At 50.7% G+C, this 19,876-nt stretch overlaps 1 long non-coding RNA gene across 2 annotated transcripts; it reads left to right on the forward strand.

Annotated features, from left to right (window-relative positions):
* Positions 1 to 10,101: 10,101 nt before the first annotated feature.
* On the forward strand, positions 10,102 to 18,692 carry LOC115895817. Of its 2 annotated transcripts, XR_004055918.1 has the most exons (4): positions 10,102 to 11,478; positions 14,189 to 14,246; positions 16,931 to 17,033; positions 17,662 to 18,692. It is a non-coding gene; the product is annotated as an uncharacterized LOC115895817 (long non-coding RNA). The 2 variants fall into 2 exon arrangements; XR_004055917.1 differs by lacking the exon at positions 16,931 to 17,033 and having other exon boundaries at positions 10,103 to 11,478.
* The last annotated feature ends 1,184 nt before the right edge of the window (positions 18,693 to 19,876 follow it).

Raw genomic sequence — 19,876 nt, forward strand, 5'->3', positions numbered from 1 at the left:
GGCCCTGAAAGGACATTCGGGCTGTGAGGGCTGCACCCGTTCTCAGCAACTGTGGGGCTTCCCGGGTGTGCATTTCCATTTTCTGTCAGAGGCTCAGCACAGTTTAATTTTCTCTCCCAGAGAAGTCGTGAGAAATAGGAGACGTGGAATGAAGACGTGATTTGAGGAGAGTGTGGTGTGGTCTTCGACTTTATTTTGCTTCGGTTGGTGCTCAGGAACTCCGCCTGCCCTCCGCTGAGCGTTTCTGCCAGGAGGGTCCTGCCTTTTATCCTGCTTCTCTTTGAGGCCCATTGAGACACACCAAGAAGCTTCTTTTACAAATTGCCTTTTCCTTTCACAGCAGTTGGATATATTTGCAGCAAAACAAAGGAATAATCCCCCAATACGGTGATTAAATGCATTTAAGTTATAGATAACATTCCGTCTTGAAGGACCTGGGGTTTTCATCATCTTGGGGTCATGTAACTAGTGGTATTGGTGATTAAAGTCTCCTGACAGCTCTGTTCTGCTAAGTTCCTCAGTTTTGAATGATGATCTTCCCAGTTGTACCTTGGAGCGGTGTTTGTGACAGTAGAGAGCAGAGTGGTGGTTCCCAGAGGCTGGGAAAGGACAGAGGTGAGGCCCCTGCAGGACGCCAGTCTTCCTGCTTTAGGGGTTTCAGGCTCAGCCACCTTCCTGTGTCTGTGTAAATTATACCCAGGATCATTTTCACTGGCCCCACTTTAGTTGAGCATTGGAGCTTCAGGATGTGTGTGCCCACATCACCTGGGCCATGCCAGGGCTGATGCATCAGGAACAGGCGGTGCTGCCCTCCCCTTGTTCGGTGCCAGGGCTGATCTGTCAGGATCTCTCGTGCTCATCTGGTCCTCATGTCTTCATCACCAGCCTCCTGCTCATACCGGACTTACTACCTTGGTATGTGTTGTGGGGCGGTGCTCAGCCCTTAGCCGATTCATAGTCAACAGGACCGGGGTATGGGTTCTTGTTCCATGTCCTGGATCCCAGGAAGCCCGTGCCCTGGACCCTGTAATGCCCAGGGTCTTCCTGAGAAACTCGAGCCACTGGAGCACAGCCCTGCCCCGACCCTCCAGGCGTCCCTGTTTCTCCGCTTTGTAACTGCACTTGTGTTTAGCAGATGTTCCAAGACTTAGACGCTGCTTGGTGTGAGCCAGGTTTTGTGTGGAAAGAGGACAGGTCATATGCAGAAGCCTGAGCCCTGGCCCGAGCCAGCAACCAACTAGCTGAGAGCCATCTTTTATGCTTCCAGATTCTGTGGCCAAAAACTTACCCGTGGACATTGAGGGTGAGGCACTTCTGCTCTGAGACGTCTGTGGCCTCAGCTGGAGGGATGGAAAGGATATGGAGCCTCTTCACTCCTGACCTGGGTTTCAACCTGCTGTTCAGCCTCTCACTGGCACCAGGGCCCTAGTGTGTCACAGCGGCCTCGGGTTGGTGGCACTGCCCCAGGATGTCCCAGGCTCCCCTGGCATGGCAGCCTCAGGTCGGGGGTCCTGCTCTGACGGACCTCTCAGGCTCCATGACGCTAGGGCCTCCTTGTGCCATGGCGGCCTCGGGATGGTGGCACTGCCACAGGGTGTCCCAGGCTCCAAGGCCAGTGTTCCGTCCAGCAAGGGGAAGATGTACTGTAAGGTCTAGTCTTGGAAGGTGCCTGGGGTCCTATCCTTCAGAGTGGTCCCACGCCCACCACAAATCAAGCCGGGGGAGGCCCTGCCAGAATTTGCAGCTCGGTTTCAGGTGGTCCCACCAGGCCTCTTTTATTTTGGCCTAGTCAGGTGTATCTTTTTTTCTTTGGTTTTTTCAAGACAGGGTCTCACTTTTGTTGCCGAGGCAGTGGTGTGAGCATGGCTTACTGTAGCCTCAACCTCCAAGGTTCAAGTGATCCTCCTGCCTCAGTCTCCTGAGTAGCCAAGACCCACAGGCACATGTTTGCATGCCTGCCTTATTTTTGTACATTTCGTAGAGATGGAGATTTGCAATGGTGCCCAGGCTGGACTCAAACTCCTGGACTTAAGCAGTCCAGCTTCCTCAGCCTCGGAAAATACTGAGATCACAGGCATGAGCCACTGTGCCTGGCCAAGTATGTTTCTAATCTCAAAATTAAGAGGACACAGTTGCCAGTAAATGACGTCTCTATTGGAATATGCTGCTTATAGTACATTAAGAAAAATCCTCCAGAACTTAGAAAGGGGCTGGACAGACACAGCACTTTGAGGTTGTCTGAGCGCCTGGGGTCCTTAACCATCTGGAGGGATGTACCGTGTCAGACTCACTGTTGTCGACGGGCTGAAGCCCAGGTTTCGTGAGGTCACGTGTCGGCTTGTAGGACTTTCTCTGGCAGAGATGCGAGTGACTTCTGTTCCCTGTGAGAGGCTCATCTCAGGGGCTTCATGGCCTGAGGGACGGCAGCCTGCTTGAACTGATCGAGCAATCTCACGCTCCCCTTACTTTCTGAAACACCTGTGAGTGACTTTTCACACGTTCTTGGAAGAGGCTTCATGCCCGTGCTCCTTGTGAATGAGCGAATGCTTTTGTTGACCCCTCATCCCCTTTCTTTGGGGTGTTCCGGTCTCGCTTCTCACGGGTTCTGCTTCTAAGGGCATTTCTAAAGCTGCTGAGTGTAGAAAGCACCGAGGAGGCTGTGCTCCCACCCCCGTGAGCCTTCCAGGCATCGTCCTCTCCCCTCAGCGAGGCGACGTCCATGGCACACCGAGGAGGCTGTGCTCCTGTCCCCCGTAAGCCTTCCAGGCGTCCTCCTCTCCCCTCCAGGGGGACAGGAGGAACCTTTCAAACCCTTCTTAAACTTCTTTTCATGTCTTTGTTTTAACAAATGTCTTTGCAGCTTCTCCCTTATCCAGAAGTGAGGGTGAACGCTGAGTTATTCACGGGAGTCAAGAAACCACACACAGCCCAAAGTGACATTTGTTTCGCCGAAATGATTTGTGTGTGTTCACCTTAAAATGCAGCTCAGTAAAACAGGTGTGTTTTGAGGAATGACTTGAAATTCCCCTGGGAAAAATGTGACAGTTAAATTTCATCCAGTCTGTGCAGGTGTCCACAACCCCCTTCAGTTGGTTGCGCGTGAGTTTCTGTGACTTGGGGTTATTTTTGAAGAAAGAAAATCTGTTGTTGCTGAGGACTTCAGAGGGTGTGCTGGGATTGTGTGGGGCGGACATCGGGGGCGGGGGTGTCTTCAGTGTGTGGCCTCCTTGAAGACGTTCAAATGAAGGCTGAGCGTCCCTACTCCAAAATGCTCTGAAACCTGAAACATTCCGAGCTCTCCCTCATGACACTCTCGAAGGAAATGCTCTTCGGAGCACTTTGGATTTCAGGCTGGGGATGCTCAGTCAGAAAGTGAAATACTGCAAGAGCCTTCTTGCCCCAGGAGCTTGGATGAGGACATGTGGCCTGTGCCGGGCATCCCTGGCGTGCGAGGCAGCCTGGGCTCGCTGGACTGGTTTTCGTAGGAGCCACAGAAGGGCAGAGGGTCAAAGTGGCCACGCCTGGCTCCTGTGAGAAGGGCGGACCAGAGGGAGGTGGGCACGGAAGGGCAGCAGCGGAGTCCCCAGCGTCCGGGGCTCCTGTCCCTGGTGGAGTTGAGAGCCGCCTCTAGTTGTGGCCTCTGCCCTGTCAGCAGCCACTGAGGCCTGGAGGGAGCCTGGGGGGCTGAGGGAGGAGGGAAGGATAGGCCTGCTTCTGGAGAGGGCTGGCGTCAGCCTGTGCTAGCCTCGTGTGCTACTCCTGCGTCCGGGGTACACGGCCGTGCGTTGTGGCACAGCGGTTCCCAGGGTGGGCAGCACTCATGTCTGCAGTAACGGCTTTGTCTCCAACCCTTGGAGGCAAGTTACCTTCCCCCCTCCCCCCCAAGTGAAAAGAGGCAGAGAATCTTACAGAAATGCATTTGCTGGAATGTCTATTTTCTGATAAAACATCGTACGCTTAGGCGAAATCTGAAAGTATCTCCTAGTGAGTCTTGTGTGTAGAGTAAGGACAGTTCATGCATCTCTTTAAAGCAGGTACATCTAGCAACACAGAGCATCCCGGTGCTAGGATGGAGTTTTCCACTAACTCTGGGAATGGAATCGGTAGAGCTTCGGGTGCTTGCACTGTGAGGTTAGCGAGGGTGCACCCACAGCCCTGCCTGTGCCACATCCCTTCTGCTAGAGCGTCTGCCGGGGCCTGTGTGGGTCGCTTGAGTGTCGCTGTTACCTTTTTCAGGTGAGCCTTTTTATCGAATACTAGGATAAACTTGACCTCACATACTTTGTGGGGAGAGAGAAAAGTATATCTGGGACCTCTTTAAGTATATGTTGGAAAATAGATTTGGGCAAAATATTTCTGCACATGCGTGCTCGGTGGGCATGGTGTTCCCTGCCGCACCCTGAGGCACGTTCACACGCACCTTTTGGTTTAATCTTGGGTTTATGGCAACAAAACTGGAGAAGTTGGCTATGACTGACTTTCTAAAATCTAGAAATAAACATACAATTGGAATCATCATCTATTGGACTTCTTTGTAAAACCTGATTTGAGCTATCACTTTTGTTTGGTATGTTAACAGTTTCAAACTCCAATTTAGAAATGAAGAATTGGTACCATTTTGTTTTCATATCAACAGATTGCTTCACCAAGTTTCTTCTCACTAGTAGTTATCCTTTCTCTGAATGTGGCATAATTGTTATAGGATTAAGAAAAAGGTTGGGCATGCTGGCTTATGCCTGTAATCGCAGCACTTGGGGAGGCCAAGGCAGGAGGATCACTTGAGGCCAAGGAGGTCAAGACCAGCCTGGACAACATAGCAAGACACCCCATCTCTATAACAACAGAAAAATTAGCTGGGTATGGTGGTGCGTGCCTGTGGTCCCTGCTACTCTGGAGTCCGAGGTGGGAAGATCACTTCAGGCTACAGTGAGCTGTGATTGCTCCACTGTACTCCAGTCTTGGCGACAGAGCCACGACTTTGTCTCAGAAAGAAAAATGTAAAAAAAAAAAAATCCAGAAATGTCATTTTCTTATTTAATCATCCCAAAAGAGAAATCGGTTTTTTCTAAGAGTGTAAAGGGCATAACTGATAAGATTCTTTCCTTGCATTGTTTCTCCTTTTCAAATATTTACAGTATTCTGTCCACATCGTCTCTTGTCTCTCGTCATCTCGTTACAAAGGGGTGTCTTCGAGGTTAGTGGTGTGTCTGTGTTGCACCTTGGAGAACAGCCGGCATGAAACCTCTTACCACCATCGTGCGCCTTGTAGTCCCAATTAAAATCCTCTCCAGAGACGCCCGTGCTGCTGATGAAAGCAGAACTTTGGTTGTGCTGAAACGTGCATTCAGCTAATGGTTTTAAGTTCCTATCTGTAGATGATGCTGTAGAATTCATTAATCATATGGGATCAGTAATGATTGAAGATAATTCTGGCTGATGTCATTAAGAGGATATTTTTCACTTCAAGTTACAACTTCCTTGGTGCTAGTCATTTGGGGATTCATTTAAATATGTGCTTTATTTCATAGCTCAGATTTTCATTAGACATTTCATAGCGTAGGATTTTGAAAGCAGATTTGGCAGAATCTAACAAAATGTTTGCTTGTGACATCAGAAGGAACAGCACTCAGAATTACTGGTAACTGTGGTAGATTTTAAGGCTGATGATAGAAGTCACTCGAACGGTCAGGGCTGCTTTGTGAGGTGGATGGGGTTTGAACCCTGACCCTCCTGACATGCCAGCTCTGACCCTGGCCCTGGCCTTGGCCTTCTCTCCACTGGGAGATGAGCAGGTGCCAGCATCCACCTCACAGGCCATCATGAGAACCCGGGACTAAGGGCTTGTGTTCCTCCTGCAGGTGGCGCCGCAGATGTGGGGGCTTGACGATATATAGACACTGCAGGCTGCCAGTGTCGGGGTAATCCAGTTTTAGTCAAAAGGTGGGATTTGCTTTGCTCCCTTGCGGACCAGGTGCGGTGCTGCTGTGACAGCAGGTGTGTGGGTCCTCTTGGGTGGTCCTCAGGTGGACAAGGAGTCACCAATTCCGATTCCCTTCCAGGGTTAGATGGGGGGGGGGGACCATGGACCTCATGTGTTCAGAGGGGAGAAGTAAAAAGCTTCCCTTGTAATTCCAGGACTGTCTATCCAGGAATGCCAAACCACTGGCTTTCACCTGACTCTGTCGTAGGTGACGCTGTATGGAAATGAGGACTGTGTTCCGCATACCTGAGCCAGTACCTGTCTCCCTCCAGGGCTGGCCGTGGCCGAGCCCTCCTGATTTCACTGGGTGGCCAGCCTGGGGATCTGTAAGCCCAGTGACGTCTGTGGTCTCGGCCCCCCTCCCCGTGGAGACAGGAGGTGGCTTCAGGAGGCCGATGATGCATGCCTGAATAAAGCCAACTTGTGACTGCAGTTCTGTCTAAGGGCCTCCCCGGGTGTTAGATGTCAGTAAGTGACACCTGTGTGTGGATCTCATGTGATGAGAGAAACAGTGGGGGAAACCAAAGCTTGTGGAGTCTGCGGGTTCTGGACTTGGGGATGTGTGCACCTGTGTACTTGGTGAGGGGTGTGATGTCTGGAGTGAGTGTGCACGTGTGTCACGTTTGTGCGTGCGTGGTGAGTGTATTTAGCAGGTGTGTGTGGAGTGAGCATGTTCATGCGTGTGCCGTGTATGTTTGAGGGCGTGTGGAGTGTGTACACGCATGACATTTGGTGAGTGTGTTTGAGGGTGTGTATGCAGGGCCTAGATGCGTTTGCCTGTATAGTATTGGGTGAAGGGGTGGCATGTGTGGAGCAAGCATGCACACGTGTGTGCTGTGTGTGGGGTTTCTACCTGGTCCTCCCCTGAGCCTGCTCCTGGGCCCTGCTGTCCTGGCAGCTTTAGAGTTTGGTGTGTCTTTGATTCCGGAAGATTCTGGAACCCGATTCTGAAGCTGTGACCACAAACTTGCAGCCCTGGAGGACGCTGGCCCGTGGAGCCGGCACAAGGATCTCGGTGCTGGCCTCTCCCTGGGCTGGGCTCTGTCCGCAGCAGAGCGTGTCCGATGTTGAGCTGTGCGGGTCTGTGGCTCCCCAGCCTCGAGTCGGCCCTCGGTTCTGTCCCGCCTCTGTTTTTCTTGCTGAGGGGCTCCGGGAAGTGGTGCCTGGGATGACGTTTTCACCCCGGGGTTGCTTCGCCAGCTGCCCAGGTGCTGGCTGCCTGAGCCCTGCCGCCATCCTGGGTGGACAGGGCTGGCGCGGGGACATCCCTGAGCACCTGTGGGAAGGCAGGTTCAGGAAGTGCCAGAGGTGAGTGGCTTTTTTTAGGAAGTGGCTTTCTTTTAGGAAGTGTCAGAGGTGAGCGTGCCCCCGGGGTCCACTACATGGAACCCCAGCCTTCCTGGTGAGACGAGGTTCTTTAGAGTGCCGTAATCATGCCCTGTTGGGCAGGCAGTTTCACCAACATGTGCTTTCGGAGGAGTGGATTCTTCCAGTCATGGGCCTGGTGCTGACACCTGCATGGTGGCCCCTCCTGTCCCTGATAAACTGACCCAGAGAGGGTCCTCAGCTGCAAACGGGATGGTGGCCCTCTTGGCACGGGGGGCCACATCAGTGGCTTGGCCGCCTGGTGCCTCCTGAAGAGCAGCCACTGGCCTTTACCTTAGATGTTGACGTCCAAACCAGCTCCAGAGTTTGCGATGAAAACTCCTTGCCCAGTTGGAGACTTCTTAGTTCAGCTTGGCACAGAACCTCGGAAAACAGCAGTTCTGTTCTGGGTTCTTCCTTCGGAACTGAGTTCCATGCCAGGGAAGGGAGCGGAGGGGCCGTGAGGTCGGCTACAGCCTCCTGTGCCTCCCACTCGAGCTGAGGACCATCTCTCTCCTGGGCTTCTCCCTGTCGCGTTCCCTGGTGATGTGCTGGCTTTGCAGAGGTTGGCAACGGCTTATTCCCTGGACTTCCTTGGGCCCCGCGCTTGGCTCCTATTCAGTGAATGCTGTTAGGGTCTGGCCATCGCTGGCTTTGCTCTCCTTTAGCACCTTGTAGATGTCCGCACATGCTTCCACCCTCACACCCCGCACGCGGCGCAGCACTACCCCAGCCAGCAGCTGTGCTTTGCTGCCGGTCCCTTGCTGTAGCAGAGACGGGACCCCCACCCCCTGCCGCGTCTGGCCACCGACATCAGCAGAGGCTCGACTACCATGAGGGATACCAGTCATGGGAAGACTGGCCTCCATGCAGATTCACAGAGCAAGGTGGTTCTCACAGAGAAGTCAGTGGCTTTTTTCTACCTTAACGCTGTAGCAAACGCCGTCTTATCTTTCACCACCAATTTATGTTTCTTAACACCACACCCATGGAGCAAAGTGCTGGTGATGTTTGAACTGTAGCCTGGGACTCTCGCTCCCATGGGACTCCTTGGGGAATTTCCTAGCAGGATCGTGTGTGTGCCCTTGCAGGGAGTTGTATCTGCCGGGCACATCCCATTGTGTGGTAAGAATGGCTGAGGTCACAGGCTCTGCCTGATGAGTGCCACTCACAGCTGCTGTCCATGCAGGGCCACGCTTGGGATTGGCCACCTTCTCGTCAGTGCTGCTTTGACTAATTGCTTGAGGTACCATCGGAGTGACTTGCTATTTTTAGAATCTAATTCAGGCTTCAGATGCCATCTAGGTAATGAGAGAGTTCAGGAAAGCTGTATCTGAGCTCTAGCAGAGGCAGACTCTTTCGTCCCAGCTGTCACTGTGTTTACACTCAGAGGAGCACACGGTCGGGGATGTGGCTCAGGTGTCAGGGCTGTGCTGTTCCATGCACCCATAGGGCCAGCCTGGCGGGGACCAGGACTCAGACACGCTCAGGCACAAATCAGCCTCTTGGGAGAGCTGCTTGCCCGCAGAATTCTTTTGTCATTAAGCGGTTGATGTCATTCTTTGAATGAGTGACAGTAATTCCCCACCTCAGGGTGGGCTTCAGGGGAGATTCAGTTGGAAAAATAACCCATGAGGCTTTGTGCCTCTGGGAGTCCTGATGCCCCACCCACGTTTTCCTTCCCATGCCCAGGATTGTCTAAGACAAAGGGCAAGTCTTAAAGCCTTACGGCATCTTAAGTCTTAGATCGCAATTAGAGAGAGACCTAGTACAGGTGGAACAGTGAAATCCTCAGAATTCTGCACTGGCCCTTCAAGAAGGCAGTTGTGGGCTCTTTGGACCCTTGACGGGTTTCTGTTCTCTGTCCTTCCTAAGCACAAAGATGGAAATTCTTCCCATTGTCTGTTTCTCTCCCCATCTCGGCTTCTACACAATGCAAAGTGGCCCTCTAACTAGAGCCCAGTGTTCACTTTTGAATACATCAACCAATTATTTTGGGAGGAAAAGAATCTGCCAAAGAAACGAAGTATAGGTTGGAATGGTTTAATCAAGCCTGTGTTTATTCAACAAAGTGCACTTTTAAATTTCATCTGAAGTACTCAAGTGAAAATTTCCCAGTGGGTGTTAAACTTTGGTGTATAGACTCTCATGTGGCTCCCAGTCTCAAGTCCACACCCCCACTTCATGCTTTTACTCTTGGCTGAGTCCCATGGAGGCCGGTTAGGGAATCCTGCAGGATCAGCCCTTGACCAGGACAGATGGATGGACGGAGGGATGGACGGCTGGCTGTCTGGCTGTCTGTCTGTCTGTCTGGAGAATACTCTGCTTATGTCATTCAGAGACAAACATTTCTTGAGCGCCTGCTGTGGGGGCTCGGCCGGGTCCTGCTGATGGTGCAGTGGTGTAAGTCCAGCCCACAGTTCCTGCCCTCATGCAATCTGCAGCCTAGTGAGGACTGCAAGTCAAATAACCACAAGGTAACTGCAGGGAGAGACACTGGGGTGATTTCTATGAAGAGAGGACATGGGGTGCCCCGAGAGCCCCTGACAGAGGGAACTTTGCCATCCTAGAAACCAGGCAGTGTTTTCGTGAGGAAATGACATTTCCCTCTGGGTCAGAGCTGAGGAAGGTGCCTGTGTGTGTCCCGTGGCTGCTGTGACCCTGACCACACACCTGGGGCCAGAAAATAATACTCACTCTCACACAGCTCTGGAGGGCAGGAGCCATGGGCTGAGGCCACAGTGTGCTCCAGGAGAGTCCCTCATGGCCCATTCAGGTGCCCAGAGCTGCGGGCCTTGTTTCCTGGCGCTGCCTCCTCCCATATGGGTGTGCAGCATCCTGCTCCAGAGCCTTCAGCCTCTGCACCCCTCATCTGCCAATGCAGGTGGTGGCACTTAGGGCCCACCTGGGTAGTCCTCACGATTCACCTTTATCACTGCATGAGAGAACATTCTCAGTTCCAGGCATTAGGACCGGAATTCCTTTGGGGCCGGCTCTCCCACCCACCACTGTGCCTGAATGTGATGCACACAGTGGCCAGCATATCCAGAGGCTTCCAGGAGGACCTGGGGTGGCTGGAGCTAGAGCAGGACCTGGTGTCAGAAGCAGGTGGGGCCAGGGATTCCCAAGTAAGGCTTGGCGTGTACTTGAAGTGAGCAAAGGGTTTTGAATGACTGGATCAGATTAATGTTTTTTATAGATGGGTCTCCAGTCTGTGTGAACAGATTGCAGGGTGCCACGGTGGGAGCTAAGGCCCAGGCAGAGGCTTTGCAGAGTCCCAGGAGAGGGCGCTGCAGCCCAGACTGGTGTGTGGGTGGAAGGCGGCCGATGCATTTCTCTGCTGTTTTTCTCCCCGCTGAGCTTGGTTCCTCATGGAGGGCGGATGGCAGACATTTCGCTCTGGGACCTGATGCCTATGCATCTGAAAGACTTCCCCAGGTGCCTGGGTCTAAGAACCACCGTCTGCCTTTGAGTAGAGTTTCTACAAACGTAACATTCACCGATGGATGGAAGATGGCCACAGCTCTAAAATCACAGGGAGCTTTAGCAGAAGAAAATAGAAGATCACAGCTGTTCCCATGGACTAAGCTGGCAGGTGACAGCCCCCTAACTTCTCAGCTCACACCTAACGGTGTCTGTGTCTGGTGAAAGCTGCTTCAGCAGGGACAGTCAGAGAACAGCGTGGAGTGAGCTGGCTTGTGGGGTCATCTTTTCAGTCTCCTCCTTTGGGGCCTGGGAGAAGGGAGCGGCAGATGGCCAGGCCCCCACCACAGGTCATCGAGGTCACCTCCAGGTGGCTGCCGTGGTGGGCGGGGTGGGGGGCATGTTCACACCCATTCTGAGGGCACATCCCAGTTGCTGCACACCCTTCACCTCTGCGATGCTGGGACCACATGCTCAGGCACAGTAGGGGGCCTTGCTGCACTCATCGGGTAGCTCTGGGATGGTGGGTGTGCCCTGGGCTGGAGTGACTGTGACCGCATCAAGCAGTCCGCCAGCGGAACCAAGTGGCGCATGTTCATCATCAAGTCCATGGGCGGCTACTGTGGCTACCTGGCCAACATGGGGGGCTCGCGGTCGGAGCCGATGCTGTATACATTTTCGAAGAGCCCTTCGACATCAGGGATCTGCAGGTATGTGACGGGGGCTGGCCTTGGGGGACTGTCCCCTTTGGATCCTGTCCCCTTTGGATCCTGTCGGTGCTGCTGAGTGAAACATCGTGTCTAGGGTGGTTTGCTTTTCAAGGGGGCATGGAGACGGAGGTGCTACAGAACATGCCGCGCTTGATGCCCTTCGCATCGCCCAGGTGCCTCTCCCGAGTGTCAGGTGACGGCGGACATGCCTGGTTGAGGACACCTTCTAGTCTCGTGTGTGAAACACAAGCTTGTTTTTTTGATGTAGTCTGTTGTGTAGTTAATGTTTTCTCACTTCTGTCACAAACGATTTGAGTGCCTCCGCTGACAGTCACCACCCACATCTGTGACTGGCTCTGAAGCTTGCTGCAGCTTCTTTTAAATCTTGAGGCCTCTGATGCTGCATCTGCCTCTAAACTGACACAGACACGGCCGTGGTTTCTTGGCATCTGTGGCTCTTTTAAGGAAGGGTGTCACCGACCCTGGGGTCTGCCCCTGCTTCGACGGCACAGCAGAATCCAGGCCTGGACCCTGCAGTGTTCAAAGTTGCTAAACTCCATGCAGGATGACAGGCCTTGGTAGATAAAATGCAACTTGAACAATTGTCTTTAGTTAGTTATATAAATAAATATATAATATAGATTGCTCTGCAACCCAGGCTGGAGTGCAGTGGCGTGATCCCGGCTCACTGCAACTTCCGATTCCCAGGTTCAAGCAATTCTCCTGCCTCAGATTCCCAAGCAGTTGGGAATACAGGCGCATGCCACCATGCCCAGATAATTTTTGTTTTTTTTTTTTTTTTTTTTTTTTTTTTTTTGAGACGGAGTCTTGCTCTGCCGCCCAGGCTGGAGTGCAGTGGCCGGCTCTCAGCTCACTGCAAGCTCCGCCTCCCGGGTTCACGCCATTCTCCTGCCTCAGCCTCCCGAGTAGCTGGGACTACAGGCGCCCGCCTCGTCGCCCGGCTAGTTTTTTGTATTTTTTAGTAGAGACGGGGTTTCACCGTATTAGCCAGGATGGTCTCGATCTCCTGACCTCATGATCCGCCCGTCTCGGCCTCCCAAAGTGCTGGGATTACAGGCTTGAGCCACCGCACCCGGCCTGTATTTTTAATAGAGATGGGGTTTCACCATGTTGGTCAGGCTGGTCTCGAACTCCTGATCTCGTGATCTGCCCATCTTGGCCTTCCAAAGTGCTGGGATTACAGGCATGAGCCACCGTGCCCGGCACCATTGTCTTTTAAAAGGTTAGGATGTTACTTGTTTCTGAGCCAAATAGATCAAGTAAAAAGGGCCTTGGTGTTGTCACTAATTATGTGACATGTGAATCACGAATTTCTTCACTGTGAAATTAAATACTTGTGGAGTCATTCACTGCATCGCGATGTTTCTGTCAGTGGTGGGTCCCATAAGATGATACTGGAGCTGCCCCAAACAGTTATTTATCTTTTATAGAAAGATATATATATTAAATATATATATTATATACATTATATATGTTTTTTACTGTGCTTTTCTACATCTAGACATATTTAGATACACAACTGCCTGCAGTATTCAACAGTCCCAGACATTCAGGTTTGTAGCCAGGAACAACAGGTGTGTGGCAGGCCCTGCCTCCTGGGTTTGTGAGAGTTAACTGTAGGATGTTTGCACAAGGCTCAAGTCACCTAGCAATGCATTTCTCAGAACATATCCCCCTGTTATGTGACTCATGACTGTATTTCAGAAATCTGTCCAAAGATCCTGCCTCACCAGCATTCAACCTGGCAAGAGTTTAAGAAGAGAAATTATGATTTGTTGTTGTTGAGATGGAGTCTCGCTCTGTCACCCAGGCTGGAGTGCAGTGGCACAATCTCAGCTCACTGCAACTTCAGCCTCCTGGGTTCAAGTGATTCTCCTGCCTCAGCCTCCCAAGTAGGTGGGACTACAGCACCCGCCACCATGCCCGGCTAATTTTTGTATTTTTAGTAGAGACGGTGTTTCACCATGTTGGCCAGGCTGGTCTCAAACTCCTGACCTCAGGCAATCTACCCGCCTTGGCCTCCTAAAGAGCTGGGATTACAGGCGTGAGCAACTGCACCCAGCCTCCTACTTTGTGAAATTCTGCCACCGTGCCCAGTGACAGATTGATTAGATGTAAAAAATCTCCATTTTCTTAGGATGAGTCATTAGAGAATTACCTCCCTCTTGTAATCCTCCCAAGATGATCTGATATAGGATGTTACTCTTTTCTAAGACAATCTGTTCCTTAAGAAATCTGTGTGTGAATGAGACTCTACAAAATTCTTTGGTCAGACACTGTTCATCAGGTCGTCACAGGAGATTCCATAGAAAGGCCACAGGTCACTCTTTTCCTCTGAGAGCGCCGAGAGAACATCGTCATGAAAATAAATAAGGAGCAATAGAGCCATGAATGAGCACTAGGCCAGTCACGGAATTATCATCTTCAGAGGGACCGTGTTGATTCCGGAAGGCGTTTCGAGTGGCCCCCGTGAGGGCTGCTCACCGTGCCCTGCGCTCGGCATTCATCGCTGCAGACGTGCTCTCCCCGCCTAGGGGAGGCTCCCCGAGACCCGAGCCATGAGAGCTTGCAGCCTCCTTGGCCACGCTCGCCACCACGCATGGTTGGCACTTCCCGCCCTGCAGGGCCTGGCACACAGTAGGTGCTTAACAGAAGTTTATTGTCTGATTAACAAAATGCTCTTTTCCAGTCCAGTGTGGAGCACCTGATGGAGAAAAGACCACCATCCAGAGGGGCCTTGTGCTCAGGTGAGTGAGAGATCAGGGCTGATCTTACGGTCACCGTCACACTGTGGTTCTTAGATTCTGGTCTGTGACTTTGGGCTGGATGAGTGGTAATTTCTTTGCCGCTGGAGTCACTACACGCTGAGCAGATGCAGAAAAGAGTCATGGTGCATTGCTCTAAAGACTTGCCCGCATTTAGACAACTAAAATTTTTGCTTTATAGTCTTACTCTTTTAGATATCTCACAATAATTTCTCTAGTTAGCATCTGATGTTTATGAAGGAAGAAGGAAATACAGTCATTCCTCTTAGCCTCAGGGAATGTGTCCGAAGACTCCAGTGGGTGCCTGAAACTGGGTATAGTACCCGCCCCCTGAGAGACTTTTTTTTTTTTTGAGACAGAGTCTTGCTCTGTTGCCCAGGCTGGAGTGCAGTGGTGCAATCTTGGCTCACTGCAACCTCCACCTCTTCCAGTTTCAAGAGATTCTCCTGCCTCAGCCTTCTGAGTAGATGGGAGTACAGGCGCCCACCACCATGCCCAACTAATTTTTGTATTTTCAATAGAGATGGAGTTTCACCGTGTTGGCCAGGCTGGACTCAAACTCCTGACCTCAGGTGATTTCCCCACCTTAGCCTCCCAAAGTGGTGGGATTACAGGCATGATCCCCACTGTGCCCAGCCAAAACATCTAGACTTCTAAGTCATGCCAGACATCACCAGCTTTAGGATTCTTTTGTTGGGGAGATTTGAGTAATGGGGATTTTTAGGGAACTGTCAGCTTTCATGAAAACAGTGACAACCCCATTACTTGGAAATGCTTATTCAAATTAAACACTTCATCAAGTTAAAAACTGGAGCTTCCTAAGATTTAAAATGGATTATCAGACATGTAATATACTTGACACTCACCCCCAAATCAGAATGACCTGGAATGAGCTGCATGCAGGCAGACACGTGTTGTGAGCTGAGCCTGGGACACAGCAGTCCAGCATTCCTAACTTGCACACACTCCTTCCTCACCACCTCCTATTCTTTTATTATTCTTTATACTTTTAAACCAGAGCCCGTGAATTTATTCCAGAGAGCTGATGAATCCCCTGAAATGATGATGAAATAGTAGGCATATGTGTGATTTTGTTAAAGAATCCACAACGGTTATCAGATTCTTAAAGCTGCGACCCATCCCCACCCCAGATGAGTTTATGAAATCCTGATTGAAGATTTTAAAATATTGGAGACTTAGTTGACTCGTTCCATTTATTAAAATCCTCCTCTTACTGGGCAGGGGGAACACTTGACACTTTTGCTTAACAGGCTGAGTTCAGGCTACAGGAAACACATTTTGTTCTGTTCCAGCTATCCATAAAGACCTGGAAATAAAAACATGAATTCTGTGAAATAGAAATCATCATTTCTATTGAACAGCAAAGTGTTACTGTGTAACTGATATTTCATATGACTCTAACCACCAACAGGGTGGGGCACCCTCTCCATTTGATAGAAACTTTGGAATCAAAATCTCTGCCAGAGCTGTGGAGTGGATTACTGCAAAACTCAAGGAGGCCCAGTGCAGAGATAAGGGGTCTGGGGAGGGAGGCAGTCTGCCTTGGTGAAAATGCTGTCCTGTCGGGGAGAAGTAGGGTGCTGGTTCCTCCTTCAGTTCAGTACTGAGCTGCGTGTGATGTTCTAACTCGTGCTGGTCTCTGAGCATTGCTATTTAACCAACCTTGGATTTCTGGGATAAGGTCAGCTTGGGCATGGGTGACATGTTCTCTTTTATCACTGCTAGATTCAACCTGAAGTTCTTTTGTGCAGGCTTTTTGCTCTGGAGATTCTGAGCGTCAGCCCACAGTTTGCCTCACAGTTTAAGTGGGGCCTTCTATTTTTTGGATGTTTGTTAGGAGAACCTCCTTGTGACTCCATCCATCAGAACTTCCAGTTTTGAGGAAGATTTGGCTGCTGAATGAATTGTTCATGTTTGTAGAACTATGCATGTTTTTCCTTAAATCAGTTTTGTAAGTTACATATTCTAACAAATCTTTAGATAAACTGAAAAGTTTAAAAAAACATGACATTTTGTATAATACTCTTGTTAATGGTTTCAACGTGGCCGGTCCTCACTCACTCCTGAGTGGCTATTTGTGCCAGCATCTTTCTCACCCCCATCCCCCCCTCAGCTTTCTTCAGTCATACCAGATGTGTGCTTTTATTAGAGCAAACCATTATCACTGCCAATGTCCGACTTAGAAGAATGACAGTCTACAAAAAACAGTGATGTGAATAGTTTCAATCGGTTTGTCTTTTTGAAGAACTGACTGATTCTCTCTACATCAATTTTCTTTTGCTAATTTAGCTATGGATGTTTCCTACACCTCAGTGTGTGTATTCGTGAGCATCAATTTCTTAAGGTAATTTCCCTATTCCACTATTTAGTGAAAAATTCTCTCCACTGACAGGAAAAACAAAAGCTGCTTTCCAGGAAACCATCAGGGCGATCCTACAAGAGCAGAGCTGCACAAGTCCAGGCCGGGGCGCTGGCCACACTGTGCGGTTGTTGGCTGTTCTCGGCCGTTCTTGGCCTCCCCGGGGCTTCCAGGCCAGGTTCAGCATGGTTGCCAGGAATCTCACTTTTCATCTCGCCCCATGTTTCTGCTCTCCCACCTGCCCATGTGACAGGGTGTTGTTAATCTTTTTTTAAATCTTTTATAGGAAAAAAATTGACCACTGATGATTCCATTTGTGTGCTGGGAATAAGCAAAAGAAATGTTATTTTTCAACCTGTGGCAGAGCTGAAGAAGCAAACGGATTTTCAGTAAATCAGAGTTTTATTGCCTTAGCAAACCCAGCCAATGTGAGTACAGGACAGGGGAATGGCCATTGCCGTTGCTTTTGGCAACTCATTCAGGGGTTTGAAGAACTAGCTTTTCTGAAGCTCAGTTAAAAAATACTAGGTCTTGGCCAGGCACGGTGGCTCACACCTATAATCCCAGCACTTTGGGAGGCCTAGGTGGGTGGATCACAAGGTCAAGAGAATCAAGACCAGCCTGGCCCACATGGTGAAACCCTGTCTCTACTAAAAATACAAAAATTAGCCTGGCGTGGTGGTGCCCACCTGTAGTCCCAGCTACTCAGGAGGCTGAGGCAGGAGAAATCGCTTGAACCCGGGAGGCAGAGGTTGCAGTGAGCTGAGATTACACCAGTGCTCTCCAGCCTGGGGACAGAGCGAGACTCTGTCTCAAAAGAACAATAAGAAACCACCACTAGGTGTTTGGGAAGAATTTTTAGAAATATAAAAACAATGGTTTCATTTGACCCTGAAATTGGCTTTATCATCTAGTTGATTCAGCCGACCCTACAGACTCCGTGTTTCTGGCAAGACCACTCACTGTGCTGGCCATGGCATCTCTCAGCCTCACTGCTGTCCCCTCTTCCCTCCACAGCCACAGGATTCCCAAAGAACAGTGGTGGCTCAAGCTGCGGCCCCTCATGAAGATCTTGGCCAAGTACAAGGCCAGCTACGACGTGTCAGACTCAGGCCAGCAAGAGCACGTGCAGCCCTGGAGCGTCTGACCCGGTCCTGCCTGCATGTGCCTGCAACCTGGACTCACTGTGGACCACCTGTTTTTGTAACACTTATTTATCAGCACTTTATGAAAGTATTATTGACATTAATACCTAACCAGCAAGCACCTGTCACTGCCCATGTGCCCCACCAGCTCCAGTGCATGCTGTCTGTGGACTGTGTCTCATGCTTTCAGATGTGTGTATTACATGTTTGCCTACAACTGCAACAGTCCTCCATTTTAGTTTTTTAGCTACTAATGGTTTTCTCAGCACTTTTGTGGGCAAAGATTATAAAAATATTTTTAGCAGGGATCACTGAACTATGCACAACTCATAAAAGGAGAAAAAAGCCAGTTGTTTACACAGGCCAAAGGGAACACCGTGTTTATTGCCATGTGTCAGTTTCCATCCACAGCAGCAGGCCAGGACCCTGGGCCTCGACCCCAGGCTCCTGCTCTCCTTAGAAAGTAAAAGAACACATGAATCTTATCTACTAGGCCTCTTGATTGCAATCCTGGCTGCATGTTAAAACCACCAAGGTAGGGGTTCGAAAAATCTGATAGCCAGTTTCTCATCCAGTCCAAGCCACCGTCCTTGCTGGGACCTAATTTGGAATTCTCTGATGACTCTTGCCAGAACAGACATGGGTGCTGGGGTGACAGCCCTGCCACCCTCGCGGGCCCCCCTCTTGTAGGGACAGCGTTTGTCTCTTAGCTCTAGTCTGTAAGAGACCACACTGTGCCTCAGAAGCGGGGGTGGAGAGCTGTATTGGGGGAGAGGAGACCCCAAAAACAAGCTGTTTGGGAAATCAGAGTCCAACGGCCAAGAAGAGCTGGCATGGAGGCTTTCCTTTCTGGCTCTGTAAAGACGAAGTGAGCGCTTACTCACCCCAGCCTACCTCTCAGGACTGCTTCCATCCAGCCGCCCCGTTGAACTTCCGTCTGTTAGGAGGACGCTCCCACAGGGCCTCAGTGTGATTGAGTTTCATGAATCAGCACAGGCAGACATGGGACACCTTTGTGTACCTTTTCATTTTCTTTTAGTAAAGGCCCTAAATGCTACTTAAAATAATGACTCAAGCAGAGGTTAAGTCAGAGTTGCCCTTTATTTTTAGATTCTTAAATATTCTAGAACTAATGAGGTAAAACAAGCCTTTCTGTCAGTAGAAAGTGAAAATTCTATGTGATGCATCTTTGGCATTTCGTGCATGACTATTTCAATGAACGTCTTCCTGGTCACTCAAGATTGACTTGCCAGTCAGTGGCAACACCTTAAGAATGACACAATATTCTTGGAAAAAGCAGTAGCATTTCTGACTTTTCATATTCGGCTCTAGAGGCCTATTGTCTCGGGGGCACCAGGGCTGCTCATCTGATGATCCAGGATGGGTCCTTGGCGATTTTGGGGTTCTCGGGTCTGAGTATGGCCAGGCCATGCATGCTCTTCCCAGTGCTGAGGTACCTGAGAGGAAGGCAGGCGAGGTCAGCCAGGACTGGCTTCTGCGTCAGTGCCGTTAAGGCCTCCAATCCCAGACGCTGTCTCCCCCACTCACCTATTGCTCACGGCCAGGAGCTTGTCGTGGCTGACGGTGAAGAGCTGCTCCCTGTGGGCCTGCTTCATCTCATCCGAGGCCGTACAAGAAGTGGTCCATTCCTAGAAGACAAACCACAGGCATGGTGGGGCTGCCGCCCAGGAGCTCGCACAGTGGGCTGTGCACTCGTGTCCCGGAGGGGACAGGCGCATCTTACTGTTATTTCACGTACGTGTTTCAACCACAGGGACGTGTCTAACAGCCCAGAGATCACACCCTGACCTCCAGCTCCCACGAGCCACGCTGACTCCTACCAAGGCCTGCTTCTGCAGCGTGGACGCAGTCAGGGCCGTGTGAGGCTGATAATGCTGTGAGCAAAAGTGGCTCTACAGAGTAACGTGGCCAGGCCAGGGCCATGCCCACGTCGTCCTTCTACCCTAATGAGCCCAGACACTGCCGTGGGTTGGCCCCACTGGGCCTCAGGTCAGTAAAACTGAAATGACAGGATTCACTCTTCTCACCCGGATGTCGGGAAGCATATTTCCAAGGCCAATGTTTAG

The sequence above is a fragment of the Rhinopithecus roxellana genome, unplaced genomic scaffold (genome assembly GCF_007565055.1).
Source record: "Rhinopithecus roxellana isolate Shanxi Qingling unplaced genomic scaffold, ASM756505v1 contig2783, whole genome shotgun sequence".
Taxonomy (NCBI): Eukaryota; Metazoa; Chordata; class Mammalia; order Primates; family Cercopithecidae; genus Rhinopithecus; species Rhinopithecus roxellana.